Source organism: Capsicum annuum, chromosome 5 (assembly GCF_002878395.1).
Source record: "Capsicum annuum cultivar UCD-10X-F1 chromosome 5, UCD10Xv1.1, whole genome shotgun sequence".
Classification (NCBI taxonomy): domain Eukaryota; kingdom Viridiplantae; phylum Streptophyta; class Magnoliopsida; order Solanales; family Solanaceae; genus Capsicum; species Capsicum annuum.
The window spans coordinates 41,767,116-41,784,407 of NC_061115.1; positions in this window are offsets into that span (position 1 = coordinate 41,767,116).

The following is a 17,292-nucleotide window of genomic DNA, read 5'->3' on the forward strand; positions in this document are numbered from 1 at the left end:
GTAACTTCTCTATTATTGCCACAACTTGAAATACCTGGTTCATAACCAAACCTAAAATAAAGTTTATGTGAATATTAATAGTATTTTCAATATGTTCAACCAAGGTATTTACCAAACTCATACCTTCTGCAAAGAGATCGTGGATGATAACTAGCAGTTCCTGTACTTAAGATACAACCAAGTTGCTGTCAATCATTTTATACTCTAGGAATCTTGCAATAAAGAACTTCTTGGTTCTAACACCCTCAGTCTTGTATTTCTTTTTCCAACGTACTCCAGAACTCTTTTGATGTCTTTATTCCACTATACATGTTGTATAGGTCATCATGGAGTCCACTTAGAATGTAATTCCTTCATTGAAAATCAAAATATTTCCATGCATCCATAACAACAAATCACTCCTGTTCCGAAGTTCCTTCGAGCAACTCTAGACCTTTTTCAGATGTAAATCTTTAAAGACACAACATTTTAAGGTAGAAGAACATCTTCTGTTGCTACCTTTTGAAATCAACACCTGTGAAGTTTTTGGATTTTTCCGCTGGTGCTATTGCCTGTGGAGCACTCATACGACTCATTGTGGAAATAGTAGTTTCTTCTACACTCGTCCCTGTATCATTCACTTGACTGTCAGTAGTCATTTTCCAATCACAAAAAGATAGTCAACTTTAGTATATCGAATACTTATAAAGTTGTAGCAACAATAAACACCCCTTGTTTCTAGTTTAATGATAAAGTTATCTTCCAATCATTAACCTAATGACTTTTAACTTGTGATGAAGTTTTTATGTACTCGAATAACTTGTTAAGTTCAAACAGAGTAGAACGCGTAAAACTTTAATCTCCAAAAACCAAACAATACAGATTACGGGTTATTTCCTTAAGATTGTTATTTCAGGTAAACAAAATCTGTATGTTAGTTCGCTAAACTTCAACACAAGTTCAAGACGTTTTAAGGACACTTATAAAGTTTTCCAACACTTTTAACACAAGTTCACTACGAACTATCAAGGCAGTGTGTTATATTATTAAGAAATAAGATGAAATAGAATAAGCTAGGTCCTTTGAATTTATGAAGTGTCCTTAAGGAAATAATTCCCCTCAAGTACCCGAGGTTGTGAAATTTTCCTCCCAAGATAAAATACATTCACAACCAGAAAGTAGTAGTACCTTAAACGTTCTGGTTTTCTTCAAACTCACTCAACAGGAGATGATCACATAGAGTTTTTAAGAAGATAAGAAGTGTTTTAATGCATAAAATATTTCGTACCAAACTTATGGAAAAATACAGATTTATATAGCCATAAAGTGCCTCTTCATAAATGAGGCAATGGTTTATCAGAAAGGTGTATCTTTTCTGAATAGTCATGTCTGTCCATTCGAAACAGTGTGTCTTTTTCGAACAGCCATAACCATCCAAACAGTCATACCTTTTTCCAAAATAGTGTGTCATGGTTGCATCCCTTCCGAGGCAGCATTTCAGATTTCCACAGTAGTTTATGCACTGCGTCTATGCACATGTTGTATTTTTGGACTATATAAATAAATTTTGACTAAATAATTAATCTTATCGATCATTTGACAAATTTGACTCGGAGCCGGAGTTGAGCCAAGTGACGACGACGATGTCGCGAGACACCTCTTGGTTCTTGCCTCACTTTACATGTGGATTTTGAGTTTCTTAATATAAACACATGAAAGTTTCATTCTCCCACCAATGTGGGAGAATTAGTAGACTTTCCGTTTTTTGACTACACTTTCCTTTTTAATCGTTATCTCAATTTTTCCCTCCACTTAATTTCTTTTATTTTCCATTCACACTTTTAATCTTAAACCCAACATTTTGTGGGTTGATTTAGGTCAATTTTTTTACTAAAATAAACTCATATTTAAGTTGACTTTTTATTGGAACCAAACTAAATTAACCAAGTTTTATCAGGTTTTTCAATTTAATCAGTCTTTTCGATTTCTCTTATGAAATATATGCTAATATAATTCCAAAAACATATTAACTTGACACTCTCCAACATAAAACTATCAAATCAATATATAAATAGTTTCCATAGAAAAATCGTATGCCATGTCCAAAAATAGTCATTTTTCTAAAAATATAAGAAAAAGAATATTATAACAATTTTTTTGGGACAAAAAAATTAAAGATTTAGAAGTGATATATCAAAATCGACATGGTGATAATATTTGAATTAAATGTAATTAATTAAAGAACAAAAATTTATTTGAACAAGAAATAGATTTTTTAAATTATAAAAACAAAAAGAGATAAGCATCCAATAACCCCTTGGACTATGGCTAAAGTTGCTACGACACACTCCAACTTCATCTAGCATATTTTTGTCACCTTTTGTGCTAATGTGACATGTTTATTACATAAAATGGGGGCCACATCAAAGGTGCCACACAGCTAAAAAGGCTGACAAAAGATACCACATCATCTAAAAAGGATGACAAAAATACACTAAAATTTAGTTCTGGGGGAATAGGGACCCCATAAATTTCGTGTCATAGAAAATTTGGCCATAGTTCAAGGGTACTAGATGCTTTACTCAAACAAAAATTATAAATCTTTAACATGGAAAAGTTTTGGTGTAATTAGATAGTCAAGAACAATGTCATCCAAAGGGGAAGTTTCATATTTCAATAGCATACAAGAACCTAATAATGTACTTTTCCTAATATGGAACGGAGACAACCAACTTTTCATAATGTGGCTGATTGGAAACACATTTTCATCTAATGGATCTCACTATATGGGAAATTGAGAACTAGAGACAAATTATTCCAAGTGGAGATGGATGGCAAGGTAATCGTATTTTATGTCAGGAAAATTTTGGAACAGTCGAACATCTATTATTCTAGTGTAGTTACCAACACTCTTATGAATTTAAAACTGCTAGAGTATAATGGATACAGTGGAAGAGAATTCTAGTGCCATAGAAGAGTATGCTTAAAACTGGATTTGAATCATGGTGTACAATATTTGCCTTCAAATTAAGGCTACAATGTTTCAAAACAAGGCAAAAAGCATGAAGAATTTACTTCATATTATTAATACAAGCCTTTGCATTCGAGTAAGTAACAACATGAAGCTGTTTAAGTATGCTTGTCAGAGGCGATCCAAGGATATCTATAGTATGGATGCACTTATTGAGATTATTCTTAGCTTCTTTGGATATGATGAAAAAGATGATTTTCACACCATTCTTTCATCACATACCACTATTTGTGCATCAATTTTAGAATATATTTTTTGGTCCAGTCCACATTATATTAATGTTGGCCTAACCTACCGATTCTGCTTTGTGTATTTGATTCTCTATTATATATAATAGGAACCACTGATTCTGTTTTGTGTATAGTAGGAAAACATGGGTTATAGGTATCTTCAAATATTATATATCTAGTTATTTTAGGAGTTTGGAATATTTTTTTACAAATTTAATTTTAGTGTAAGACGAGGTTCATCTGTGGTACTCTTGTATAAATAGGACGCATTATACACAAGTTTTATTTATTTAATATCGTGGAAAAGAAATTTCTTCCACAATCTTCTTCAATTTTTATATGGTACCAGAGCAGGGTTGATTTCAATCATCCTGTATTAATATTTTTCTTTTGAGGTTTCTTAATATGTCTATCAATTCTCAAGATATAGATTCTGTGGTTGAGACCATGATGTTTGATAAGTCTTTTGGGGGTTCTGTATCTTGTACAACTAATGTAGTTGATCAATGACTCCCTTACTATCTTGATCTCTCTGATTATTCAGGAATGAATCTTCTCTCCAGTGTTCTTATGTAATGACCCTCTTCATTGTTATGTATGAGTACTATATTTAAAATTTCAAGTTCAAATTCTTTCCTATTGAAAGTTACAAATTTTAGGCTAGTCTAGTTTCGACCGATTTCAAAGCGAGGTGTGACATAAAGAAATTTGAGAATTATTTGGATTGAGGATATTGGTATTTTTCTTGATTTCTAGTTGGCTAAGATGATAAGGAGCCCTTATAAATTTACGAAATCAAATTTGGGTAAGTAGAACTCCCTAAATTGATCTTCGCATAGAGGGAACTATTCGAAATATTTCAGATTTAAGGTGTGTTAAACAAAGTGGAATTTTTGGGTGAAGACAAACATTCTGACCCGTCGACCCTGCTATAGCGGTCAGTACACCGCTATCGTTATAAGTGCTATAGTGGAATAATTCCAGCTATAGCAGTATCAAAGGCGGTCAACAACCGTTATAGTGGTACTACTATAGTGGTGAAAATCATAGTTTTAATGAAATAATTTATCAAAATAGTTTATCTTTTAAAAACTTATTTTGGGGAAAAGGAAGGGCAATTTTGAAAGATATGCACCAGAAATTCTTTGTTTGGATTCATTAAGGTAAGGAATTCCATCCCTTTAACTCATATTTAATCATTATGCCTTAGAAATAAATTCATGAAGTTCAAAGAGGGTTTAGGATAGATTTTTATTAATTATAGGTGAAAGGGGGAAAATTAAGGGATAAGTTAATGGACTTTGATTGTTAACTTTTAGTTACCATTGTATTCCAATAATTCACTAATTTATCCATGAAATTGATACTCTTAGGTGAATTATGGTGAAAAATCCCTATAATGGAAAGAGAATGATCGCAAATTTAACCTTAGGAGTTAGGTGTTTATTATAAATCTCGACATGTTAGGTGATTTCCTTAATTTTTTATTTATGTACATGTTATAGACCCCAAGAAAGCAAATATAGCACGAAAGGGCAAAGCTTCGACATAGGAGAGTTGTGTAAGCTTGGTTTGAGGTACGTGATGGTATTGCAGTTTAATACAATTTGGGCTATATGTGTATGTTAACTACACTGTAGTATGACTTATTAGTGCATATTTTTTTTGGTGTGATCTTTGTAATGATTTATGGTTGTTACACAATTTTTGATCTACCTTACCTGCTAAATATGGAATATTTGGTATTTAGATTGTTCTCATAGGCTTTTGATGGAACAAGATTGGAAGACACTTGAGTCTAGAATTTTAGTACACGAATGGTAATTGTCTCATACAGGTCATAGCTAGAGAGAGGTTGTATATCCCTTAGTGAGTATGAACGAGGGTCAGATGAGTTTGACGGTTTCATGAGTGGAAGGGGAAGATATATTTTTATAGTTGATAAATTTTCATGACTTGTATTTGGTTTAGCTTGATTAAACTTTACTTAGTGATAATATGTTAACTTGCTGGTTTGATTCCAATTTGTTCATTTATTGCTTGTTGTTCTAAGTTACTGTTTGTTAAGCATGGATTAACTTGTTGTGCTGTAAATTAGTTATATGCTCATATTCTTATCTTGGGTTGTCCATTCCTACTAGTACACTATTATCCTTGTGTGTTGGTACTATACTTATATTTACTTCTGTGAATGCAATACTTGTTGTAGAGGTTCCTATGAGACCTTACTTATAATTCAAATGATTGAATCCATATTTTAGGGTATCATATCGGGCTACCATGGGATCTCTCTTTATGACATTATCCTTTGGTTGAACTTATGCACTTTCTTTAGTTTTTGGGGTTGCATTCCCTGTTGCATCCCCTTCTTGACATTTCTTAGTATGTTTTGGTACATAGACTTTCGAATTCTAGGGGTATTTGGTTTAATATCTATTTTTGTATTTCTATAAGTTGTTAGACTGGTTAATCCTTGAACTATTAATGAAATAGTTTTCTTTATTTCCTCTAGGTGTTGGATTATATTTCCAGAGTTATTGGTTCTCCCACCAGGTGAGTAGTATGGGTAGCGCTCATTATTGGTTTGGGTTGTGACGAAGTTGGCAACAACGCTTAGGTTTGTCAATCTCATTGTACAAAAATTAGTCCAGTAGAGTCTCGCAAAATATACAGAGTCGTCTATACTTTTCTTCAAAAGTCTATAGGACTTTATAAAAGTATGTCTTTTTGGATTCTTTCACGCTGTAACTTGATTCCAATAGGTATCTGGAGATCGAAATTGGTATCTAATCTTTTTTACTCTTTTATCCGTATATGGTGAATACAAGGTCCAATAAAACCTAACTAGTAGCTTTTGTATCAACCACTTCTACTGCGGAGACAATTGAAAGGGGAAGAGGATGAGGAAAATGGAGAGGTTGGCAAAGAAGAGGATGAGCCACACCCGCCAAGATGGTGCTCAAGTGCTGGATGCCCAGAATCTTAAGAGGTCAGCATTACCTCCCCTACCTTAGGACCATTTGGAGGAGATGGAAGTAGCAAAGAAACAAGGTTTAGAGCTCAAGGTAGCAGCTCAAGCTAGGATTGTAGCAATATCTCCTATGTTTGCTGAAGTTGTTCAAAAGGTATTAGCTTTTTTGAGTAGGTCGGCTGGGACTGGAGCCATATCTACAATACCAATTTATTATGCACCAATTATTCATTCTACTGATGCTATGGCTCCTAAAATGGATGAGTCTTTAGGGATCGATGTTTTTACTTATTCTATGTTGGGTTTGGTGATGACTAGTACAAAATATGAACTACTGATAAATTTTTGAAGATGAAACCTCCAACGTTCCAAGGAACTGAGTCTGAGGATACCTTTTAGTTTATTATTGATTATTATAAAAGGTTACATATGATGGGGATTGTGAAGTAATATGGAGTTGAGTTTGTGAATTTTTTGTTGGAGAAGAATGTTAAGCAATGATGGAGAGTGTATGTTGAAATCCAGTCACCAATTTTGCCTTCATTGACTTAGGAGTAGTTCTAAACTTTGTTCTTAGATATATGTGCCATAGGCCCTTTATGACTAAAATAAGGATGAGTGTTTGGCATAGGAGTAGTGTGATATGCCTGTTGTGACCTATGAGTTTATTTTCCATCTCACTATGCTACATAGCTATTGACTTTTGAGGAGGAGAAGATTCATCTCTTTGTTAAAGGTTTGAATTATGACTTTTAAGTATTATCTGTGCATATGAATTTAGTAGGGAAAGGGTTTAACGATATTTTTGACTATGTGAAGAGGTTGAAGGGGGTTACCCAAGTGGGTCAGGCAAAGTTGTTAGCCAAGAAATCTTGGAATGTTGGAAATTTCAGTGGGTGTTACTCTGAAGTCTATATTCAACAGGCCTATTCAGCCAGTCCTGTTCAGTTGGCCTTGCCATCTTCTACTGTGGTTCCACGTAAGGGTTCTTCTTAGACACAAGTCGGTAGGGGCTAAGAGGATTCTTAATCTTTTACCAGTCGACCTTCTCTTGAGCGAGGATGTTACTATTGTGGTGCCATTGGTAACTTTACAATAAAGTTTCTTGTGAGGAAGGTAATAAGTAGTAAATTTACTACTCATTTACATCCAAATTCATGCACACTTTTATGATTTAAGGGTATGATTGAGACAACTTTGTTAGTTGAATGCACTAATTTCCATATTTCGTAGGTATACAGGTAATGAAAAGGAAAGAAGTGGAATTGAGCTAAAAAGGGATCAATAAGAGAAGAGAAGTGCAAAAGCTGGAATACCCTGAGTAGGAAATGGTCTTAGTTACCATGATCGCGATTTAAGGGCCGCGATCCCAGCCAGTCAAGCTAGGTCAAACACCAGCAATCACAATGATCTTTAGGCGATTGCGGCTTACCTGCGATCATGGCATCACAGGTTTATACCTAGGGAAAATTCTATAATTTTATGTAGCCGAACCCAAATCCCTTAAAAGGTTAAAACCCTTTCCCATTTGGCATTCATCAACTTTGAAATTAAAATTGGAAACTTTGTAAACCCTACCAAATTGGGGAAACTTAGTGTGGTTAATTTCTCAAGTAGTTTTGGTTGTAATTGAACTTGGATATTGAATTACTCTTGATTGCAAATTCAATTGAAGCTTTGAACAACCAATTTGGTATAATTCTTTTCCCTAACTTCATAAGTAGCTACATAATTTATCTTAGAATTATGTTGAAACAAGGTGTAAATATGTATGGGTTGTGATTTATTGGTGTAGATTCTTGGTTATTACTTATGGGTTTCACTAATTCTTGCTTGAATTAGTTGGGATTTATGGGTGAAAACCCCAAATTCTCAAAAGCTCACATCATCCTTCAAAGAGGGATATGAGTGAAATTTTGGACCCTATATCATCCTTGAAAGAGGGATGTGGGTGACAAGGCATTAGTGAACATTAGATAGATTTTGCTTTTATCTCTTTTCATCATCTTAGAAATAAGGGTGAGTTGAGAGTTAGCTAGGTTTTGGGAATCTTCCTAAAAATAGGGATGCCCAATTGAGGTATTAGTGTTTTTTCTTGCCACATCTATGAGGTATCTGAAAGGATCCATGGATGATAATCTTGAGGTTTGGTTGAAATATTAGCCTCAAGAACTCATAACCTAGACTACCCATGTAGTTGATGACTAGAATTTGCACTCAATTATCATGAACAATGCATTATTTGCCCTAGAAAGACATAATCCAAACATTTATCTCATATTGAAATCTGAACCACAATCGTCGCTTTGAGTTGGTAGTTTGATTTGATTTTGATCAAAGAACTTTCCAAATCAATCCCCCCATTTTAATTTATGCAGTTTACTTTGTTTACACTATGAGCATACGCTTAGAGGATATCGACACCTATAGGGTTTGAAGACTAGACTTACTCCTTGAGGATTCAACCTCAACATGAGTTGAGACTTATTGACAATGATTGTCCTATATCAAACCTTATGATATAGGTGAGAGTGATCAAAATGGCACTGCTACCAGGGGTGAGAATTAGTTTTCACTTGTACAGTGTTGATTGTAGATTTGGGTATACCCCTGGTGATTTTTATTTACTTTGTTTGTTGTTTTTGTTTCTTGTTACGTGAATTCAATAGTGTCTACAATACTATGAGTGACCAACAAGTAATTTTGGGAATTTTGATGGTCCCCTTGATAAAAAGGAGCAATTCCATAATGTTGGATGTGCGAGTGCAATTCATATCTCACCTTATCTAGGGAATAAGGTATTTTATGTAACCAGTGTTGTGTTGCATATGCTTTAGATGAAGGGTTTTTTGGAGTTCAATCTCATGAGGACCCCGACTTATATTTGAAAAATTTTGGGGAAGTTTGTGCCCCCTTCAACATCGCCATATTTCACAAGAATCAAGAAGGTTGCGCCTTTTTCCATTTTCTCTAATGGGTGAAGTGGTATATGTGGCTTCGTTCTCTTCTGACTGGGTTAATTACTTCGTGGGATGAACTTACCATGATATTCCTAGAATGATACTTCCCACCATCCAAATTACAATTGTGTGATAAAATTATGAACTTTCATCTATTGAATAGAGAGCCTTTATACGAGGTATGAGAGAGATTTAACAAGAAGCTTATTCAGTGTTTCAACCACGAGTTCTTAGAGAATATGCTTCTCCAAATCTTCTATTAGGATTTGAATAAACTAACCAAAACCGTGGTGGATAATACGGCTGGGGGATCACTTGTAAGTTGTCTTATAATGTGACTACAAACTTTGTTGAGAAAGTCATAAAGAAAAATTGGGGATAGAATACCCGAGACATCGAGTTTGCTATAGGGTCTCCTACTACCTCCTATGTTGATAAAGAGAAAAAAAAAGAGATGGTGAGAGAGAGGAGAACATGGAAAAATTGATAACACAATTGAAGTTGCTAAAGAAACATGTGATGGGTGCACCCATAAAACGGTGAATGCCGTGGCATCCAAGGGCTATGATGAAGAAGAGCCCAAAAGGCTTGAAGAAGAAATTTGGTATTTGACTAACTATCAGGTGGGTTCCTGCCCAGCCTATCAAAGGTAATGTGGGAACCAAGGTTGGACGGATCATAAAAGAGAGCAGGGTTGGCTTGATCATGATAGAGATCGCGATTGAAAAGGCAAGGAAAGGGAATATGACCAATATATACCTCTCCATAATCAAGAAAAGGGTAAAGAATCCAACTCCATTGATCCCAAAAATTCAATACCAAAAATGTGTTAGCATGGATTTTGATGAGAGTGGAGGGAACGGAAAAAATGGTCTCCGAATTGAAAGGCAACTTTTTGCAAATCAACCAAACCGTGGTATCACACTCTGCCTCGATCAAGTAATTGGAAACTCAAATCGGGAAAATCTCTACTCAACTTAATTCTAGACAAAAGGGAGGTGTTCCTAGTGAAATCATTGTGAATCTGAAAAATGATGCCCAAGTGTTGGCTATTGTCACTAGGAGTAGTAAAGCCCTCGGTGATCTTCTGGTGGATGTTGAAAAATATACCAATGTTAAACAAACAAATGTTAAGTAGAAACTTGTAAATAATTCAAATGAGGATGCTCCAAAATCTCACGAAGGGATTGAAAAAGAATCGATGCTTAGTGAAGAAGTGGATGACGAAGAGGGAGATCCGAAGGTAGTTGAGAATGCTGAAGTGAAAAGTGATCCATTTCCTACTGTGAAGGTTCCCCTCCATTCCCTCAAAGTCTAAAAAAGAAAGAGGAAAATTCTAAATTCAAAACATTCCTTGCTAAGCTTAGCAATCTATCAATTAATATCACGTTTCTAGAGGTAATTCAAGAGATCCTGGGGTATGCTAAGATTATGAAAAAGTTGATGTCAAAAAAGAGGCTTTTTAAGGGTGACACCATTAAAGTGACTCATGGGTGTAGCACTATCATGACTCGTGTGATAGTGGAGAAGAAAGAAGATCCTGGTGCCTTTATAATTCCATGAACCATAGGAACACACAAGTTTGAAAAAGCTTTGTCTGACCTTGGTGAAAACATCAATATCATGCCATATGAAATCTAACAAAAACTTGGTTTGGGCACTCTTACACCAATAACAATGAGGCTTTTAGGAAACCGGTTGGAGTTTTGTTTGATGTTTTGGTGAAGGTTGACCACTTCATTCTTCTGATTGACTTCGTGGTTCTTAATTATGAAAATATCTATCATCCTTGGCCACCCTTTCTTCATAACCAGAAGAGCTATTTTGATATGGATTTAAGAGAAATGAGATTTTGAATCAATAATGATGAAGTGTCCTTCCGAGTGTGCAAAATGGAAAAACAACCTATGGAGCTTCAACTGGTGTCGGTTATTGATGCTGTGGATGAGAAGGTAAATGATGGGTACCTTACAGATTTTAACTTGAAAAGATGAAGAATGCCGTGCCATGGCGATAAATAAGGCGCTATGTAGGAGGCAACTTATAAATGCCATGAAAGTGGCTTGTATTTTTGTTTTTGACTTAGTAGAGTAGATTTTAATTTTGTTGTTGATTAAGCCATGCATTTATGGCACTATAGGGTGTTTGAATGAGGTTAAACAGGGGAAAGTGTGAACTTTTTGTGCTATAGGCTGAGCAGGGGAAATAGAGGACCAAAAATGGCCTCAGTTACCCTGATCGTAGCACCTGTGCAACCACAATTGTGGTAGCCATATGTATGTAATTGTAAAAGATAGTATGCAATTGTGGTCAAGAATGGATGAAAAACCAGTCGTCTACCCTATTTCCCCCACACTCCCTATTTAAATTTTCCCTCAAATTGCACCCGCTCTTAATCGTGCTTTGAACATCCAAGTTTTGCATTGCATCCCATTTGCATCCTCAGGTCGGTATGTAATTTTAAACCATTTTTTTATGTGTATGTGTAGGATATAGAATGCATGAAATAGGGAAGGCCTAAAATTGTGATTTTCATTGCTAAATTATTACATATTTGTACTTATATGGTATGATTTGCTATCAAAAGTGGTGCGCACACATTTGGGGAAGTTTTGAGTACCCAAATTGTGTTTAAATTAAGAGAAATATGGTGTTCACACCAAGTACTTGATCAAATTCCCAAACGAACTCATAGCTAGTTGTTTCACATTTTAAGGGCATGATCGAGTACCTAGGAACCTTGTTCAATGTTCTTATTATTAATTCCTACTTTGGAACATGATTTGACCTTGAAATTGGAATTTTAAGTTTTTGAAAATTTGGCTCAATTTGGACATAGATACCGCGATTGCGATTATTAGATAACGATCGCATATTAGTAACCCACAATCACCATATCTGAGGCTGATTTCTGGCCTGGACCAAAAATCTCGCACTTCTAATTCTTGCTCAAAATCTACCAAGGAACCATCCCATCAGCTTAATTAGACAACATGATAGTTTTTGCATATAAATGTTAATGATGTGTGTTGTTGTATTGTTCTCATGTTTTCTAGGTTTACATCATGGGAGATTATGATCAAGTCTGTTTCATGACCCCTGAATGCCATAACTTGTACTATGGTGATCTTTCAAAGACAAAGCTACTTTCAGAGAGGGGAATATGATTGGAAAAGGTGCCAAAAAAGCTACCATCATTCCATGACAGACTTATATCCAATGGTTAGAGGTGTTTTGCCAAGATCCTTGTCGGGCAAACAAGAATGGGTAAAGGAATTCTACGCTAACCTTATCGTGGTATATTTGTTATACCCGATCATCAATATCCAAGAGAAGGATATGACCATTGGAGCTACATAAATAAATGTCCTATATATAGTTTCCTGAATGCAAACATGGCTCAATTTAAGGCAAAATGGTGTGAATCGGGAAGTTGGATGACAGAGAAGTTGTGTCCTAGCAAGGAGGTTCCTTGGGTAGCCACTAAGAGGAGTATATCTATGAATAATTTCATAGATGAGGCCCGAATTTGGTTGACCATTATTTGTAGCTGGGTTTCTCCATGTACCCACATGACTGCTGTTCCAGATATGTGGACCCTGATGGTTGTTTGTATACTTGACAACATTTCTTTGAATTTTGGTCAACTTGTGATCTCAGATATGAAGTTTTTAAAGTTCCATGATGGTACACATATCTTATTCCCTTGTTTAATTACTGAGCTCTGTAAGAGAGCCAGGGTTATGGTACACCCTGGAGTCACTTGGGTGCACCCAAACACCCTTATTTATCCTCTTCAGATTTGATGTGAGGGAGCACGAGGCAAGATCAAGTAGAGAAAGATCGAATTGGGCAAGTTGATATTTGAGGATACAAAGTATTGAAGGCCATCCATTATCGACCCCTTTTATAAGATCTCCACTGATTTGAAGGAAATAAAAGAGCTTGTACAGGGTTACCTCAGTGGCCGGGAGAGCCTTCCATTACCCGACATTCATATGTGGCCCAGTCTGAATATAAGAGGCACTTAGAGGACTAGATAATGCAGTGAGCCACCATTTCTAGGCTTGAGAGTGCCTATTCATCATTGACAGAGTCTCACAGAGAGCGTGGAGACTCAAATAAGAAAATAAAGAAGAGGGATAAGAAGAAAGAAAAGTTCTTTACCAAGATGTGGAAGGAGGTTAAGGGCCTTTGGAAGTTCTTGAAACCTAGAGACAGACTTTCTTTTCAGAGTTGAGAGTGATTATGAGGCCCCAATTCAGTGGTCCTATTCTAATGATGCCAGAGGTAATGCTGAGTCTTAGAGCAACAACAACTCTTGAAGCAGTTATAAAGAGTACCCTTTTTACTCTCTTTATGTTTTGTTGATTATGTAGTAAGGTCACTGTAAGCTTTCATTGAATCTCTATTATTTAGATATTTTTGGATATTTGGATGTTGATTTGGATGATTCTTATTTTTGGGTTGTAATATCCGGCACTCTAATGGTTCCCATATTTCATGGATTAGTTGCTTATTTCATTTTTTATTTTTCTTTATTTATCTCTATCTTATTTATGGTGATATCGGATGAGCCATTCCCTATGATAGATTGAGTGACGACATTCTTATGGGAAAATCATCGTGATTGAGTTTTGAGCTATAAATATAGGGGACGTCTGAGTACCCGTAGCATTGGAGCTATAGATGCAAGGGAAATTTGAGTACCTGTGGCATTTTAGATTTGGGATCGCCCTTATACCTATGGTAAAGTCTAAGTAAATATATGGTTTTCCCTAATGAAAGCCGAAATGTAATACGTCGGCTTGGCTTGGTGCCATAAATAGCAAATTATGCGTGGTGCAAATGCGAAGCAAACACCCTCTTTTGTCCAATTTTTTTTAAAAACCAAGGATGATAGATGTGAACAATTTTGTAATAGTACTTTACCTCTTTTTTTTGAATCTGAAATATTTAGCTTGTAGAAATTGGTAAATACTCCCTTTTGTCTTTAGTAAAAAGGGCAATTGAGCCTCCTTGAAAAATTTGCTTGCCATGTGCGGTGAGCATATTTGTCCAACTCTCATGCATACTTGTACTAGCTAGAACTTTCCCCATTAGTCTCTCAAAGTTAATTGTGATTATACTTGGTCGGTGAAGTGATCTTAGGCCTTCTTTGTGTAAATAGGAACCCACTTTAGCCTAAATAGCCAACCCATACACAGAATAGTATCCTTAGTTACCCATTTTGAGACTTCAAACCTTTCTTTAACAACCACATTATAAGCCCTGCACCATTCAAAGTTTTGCTTCTTTTGAACCCTACTCTTCTTGAACTTGGAAAATGAAAATTGAGTCTAAATAGCTATGTTGGAAGTGGTAAGTTTAAACGGAATGACCTTGAGCCATGATAATATAAGTGGATACCTATGATGCTTAGCAAAGAAAGAATAGTAAAAAAGTGAAAAATAAAGGACTTATCAAATGAAGGAATAGCGTGAGATAGCAAAAAAAAAGTAGTCTAAAGAAAATGATTTCAAAGAATTGGGTAAATCAAGGTAGCAAAAGTAGGCATTTGTGAATTTTGGAGACAAATGAAGTGGTCCATGGTACAAAGTTGGTTCAAAATAGTGTGATGTAGATATTCAAGGAGGGTTTAGTCACTTTGTTCTTAAATGATATCATACCCTTTCCCCGAACCTATATAATAAGTTTAAAAAGTCGTTCGAGATCTCCAACCAAGTGTGGTCATTGTAGTGGCAATTGAAAATAAGGGCAAGCCTTTGGTATGGTACTTGTTAGCATTGAGAGAGTCTTTTAGAGAGAGTGTTATGCACTAAAATTCCTTGTTGCATATTAGGTAAATTAATGTGTGGGATTTCCTTCTTGTGAGGCGACACATAAATAAAATGAGGTGGGTGAAATTGTCATTCTCTAAAAAAAAAGCAAAGGAGTACAGTTAAGTTGCTATCAATAGGGAGACACCTCTATATAATTGGTAAGTGTTTCATTATTGTTTCTTAAAGTCCTTTGCATCTTTGATATTATGTTTCATGTCGGTGGGAAGTCGTGAGAATAGCTTTGCCTATGTTTGAGTGCTACTTGTGGTGTTAATCAAGTTTGAAGTCATTGTGATCATTTGGTTGTATAAATAAGCTTAAATTTTCATTGTCCCATCAAGTGAGAAGTAATGTTGCTTGAGGACAAGCATAGGTTTAAGTTGAGGGTGAAGATGAGTGGTAAATTTACCACTTATTTACATCCAAATTCGTGCACACTATAATAATTAAGACAACTTTGTTATTTAAAAGCACTAGTTTCAACATTTCACAAATATATAAGTGATGAGAAGGAATGAAATGGAATTGAGCTTAACAGGGATCAAAACGAGAAGAGAATTGAAAAAAGTAGAAGACCCTAAGCAGGAAATGATCTCAGTTACCATAATCACAGTATGAGGGCCACAAATACGACTAGTTAAGCTAGGTCAAATGCCATCGATCACGATGATCTTAAGGTGGTCGCTATGGATGCGATTGCGGGCAAGGTGCTGCGATTGCGACATTACAGGTTTATACCTAGAGACAATTCTGTATTTAGGTAGCCAACCCCAAATCCCTTAAAAGGCTAAAAACCTTTTCCATTTAGAATTCATCAACTTTGAAACTGAAATTAGAGAATTTATAAAGCCTACCAAATTGGGAAATCTCAGTGTGGTTAATTTCTCCAATAGTTTTAGTTGTAATTGAAGTTGGATATTGAATTACCCGTGATTGCAATTTCAATGGAAACATTGATATACCAATTTGTTATAATTCTTATCCCTAACTTCATGAGTAGCTAAACAATTTATCTTGGGATTATGTTGAAATGATGTGTAAATATGTGTGGGTTGTAATTTAATGGTGTAGATTCATGGTTATTACATATGGGTTTCACTAATGCTTTCTTGAATTAGTTGGGACTTGTGGGTGAAAATCTCAAATTCCCAAAATAGATTTATAGGTGAAAACCCCAAATTCTTGAAAGTTCACATCATCCTTGAAAGAGGGATTGAGTGAACTTTTAGACCCTATATCATCCTTGAAAGAGAGATATAAGTGACAAGGCATTAGTTAACAATAGATAGATTTAGCTTTTTCTCTTTTCATCATCTTAGAAATAAGGGTGAGTTGAGAACTAGCTAGATTTTTGGCATTTTCCTAGAAATAGAGATGCCCAATTGAGGTATTAGGTGTTTTTTCTTTCCATATCCATAAGGTATATGAAAGGATCCATGGATGATAATCTTGAGGTTTGGTTGAAAGATTATCCTCAAAAACTCCTAACCTAGCCTACCCATGTATTTGATTACTAGAATTTGCACTAAATTATCATGAACCATGCATTATTTGCCCCTAGGAAGACATAATCCCAAGATTTGTCTTATTTTGAAATCTTAACCACAATTGTCGCTTTGAGTTGGTAGTTTTATTTGATTTTGATAAAAGAAATTTCCTAATTAATTGCCCTATTTTAATTCATATATTTTAACCTATTTATTCTACGGGCATACACTCAGAGGATATCGACACCTATAAGGCTTAAAGACTAGATTCACTCATCAAGGATTCGACCTCAACATGAGTTGAGCTTTATTGACAATAAACGTCCTATATCAAAACTTATGGTATGAGTGAGCATGATCAGTAGGCTAATGCCCAAACACAACAACTGACTCAGGCTATAGTCCCAGAAGGTAGAGAGGTAAGAGGCATTAGTTGAGGTCATCCCTAGAAAGGATGGGGAAATCAGAAGGTGGTCAAAAAATGGTGAAATCGAGAAAGAAGTGCAAACCAGTAATGAAATGAGCTCAGATTCAAGACCGAGCTCACTTTTATGTATTTTCAAAGATGACTGATGTCGATTCTTTTGATTCAGTGTCATAGGTACTATTTTTTGGTGACCAAATGGCTTATATTTTATTTGATTTGGGTTCTACTTTTTCCTATGCATATGTTCTTTTTGCGGTAGGTCTAAATCTATTTTGTGATATGCTAATAAACTTCTTTATGTGTATACTCTGGTGGGTGAGTCTTTGATAGTGGCCCATGATTATCTTTTTTGTCTTGCCTTATTTGTGGATGTTCATACTTAGAT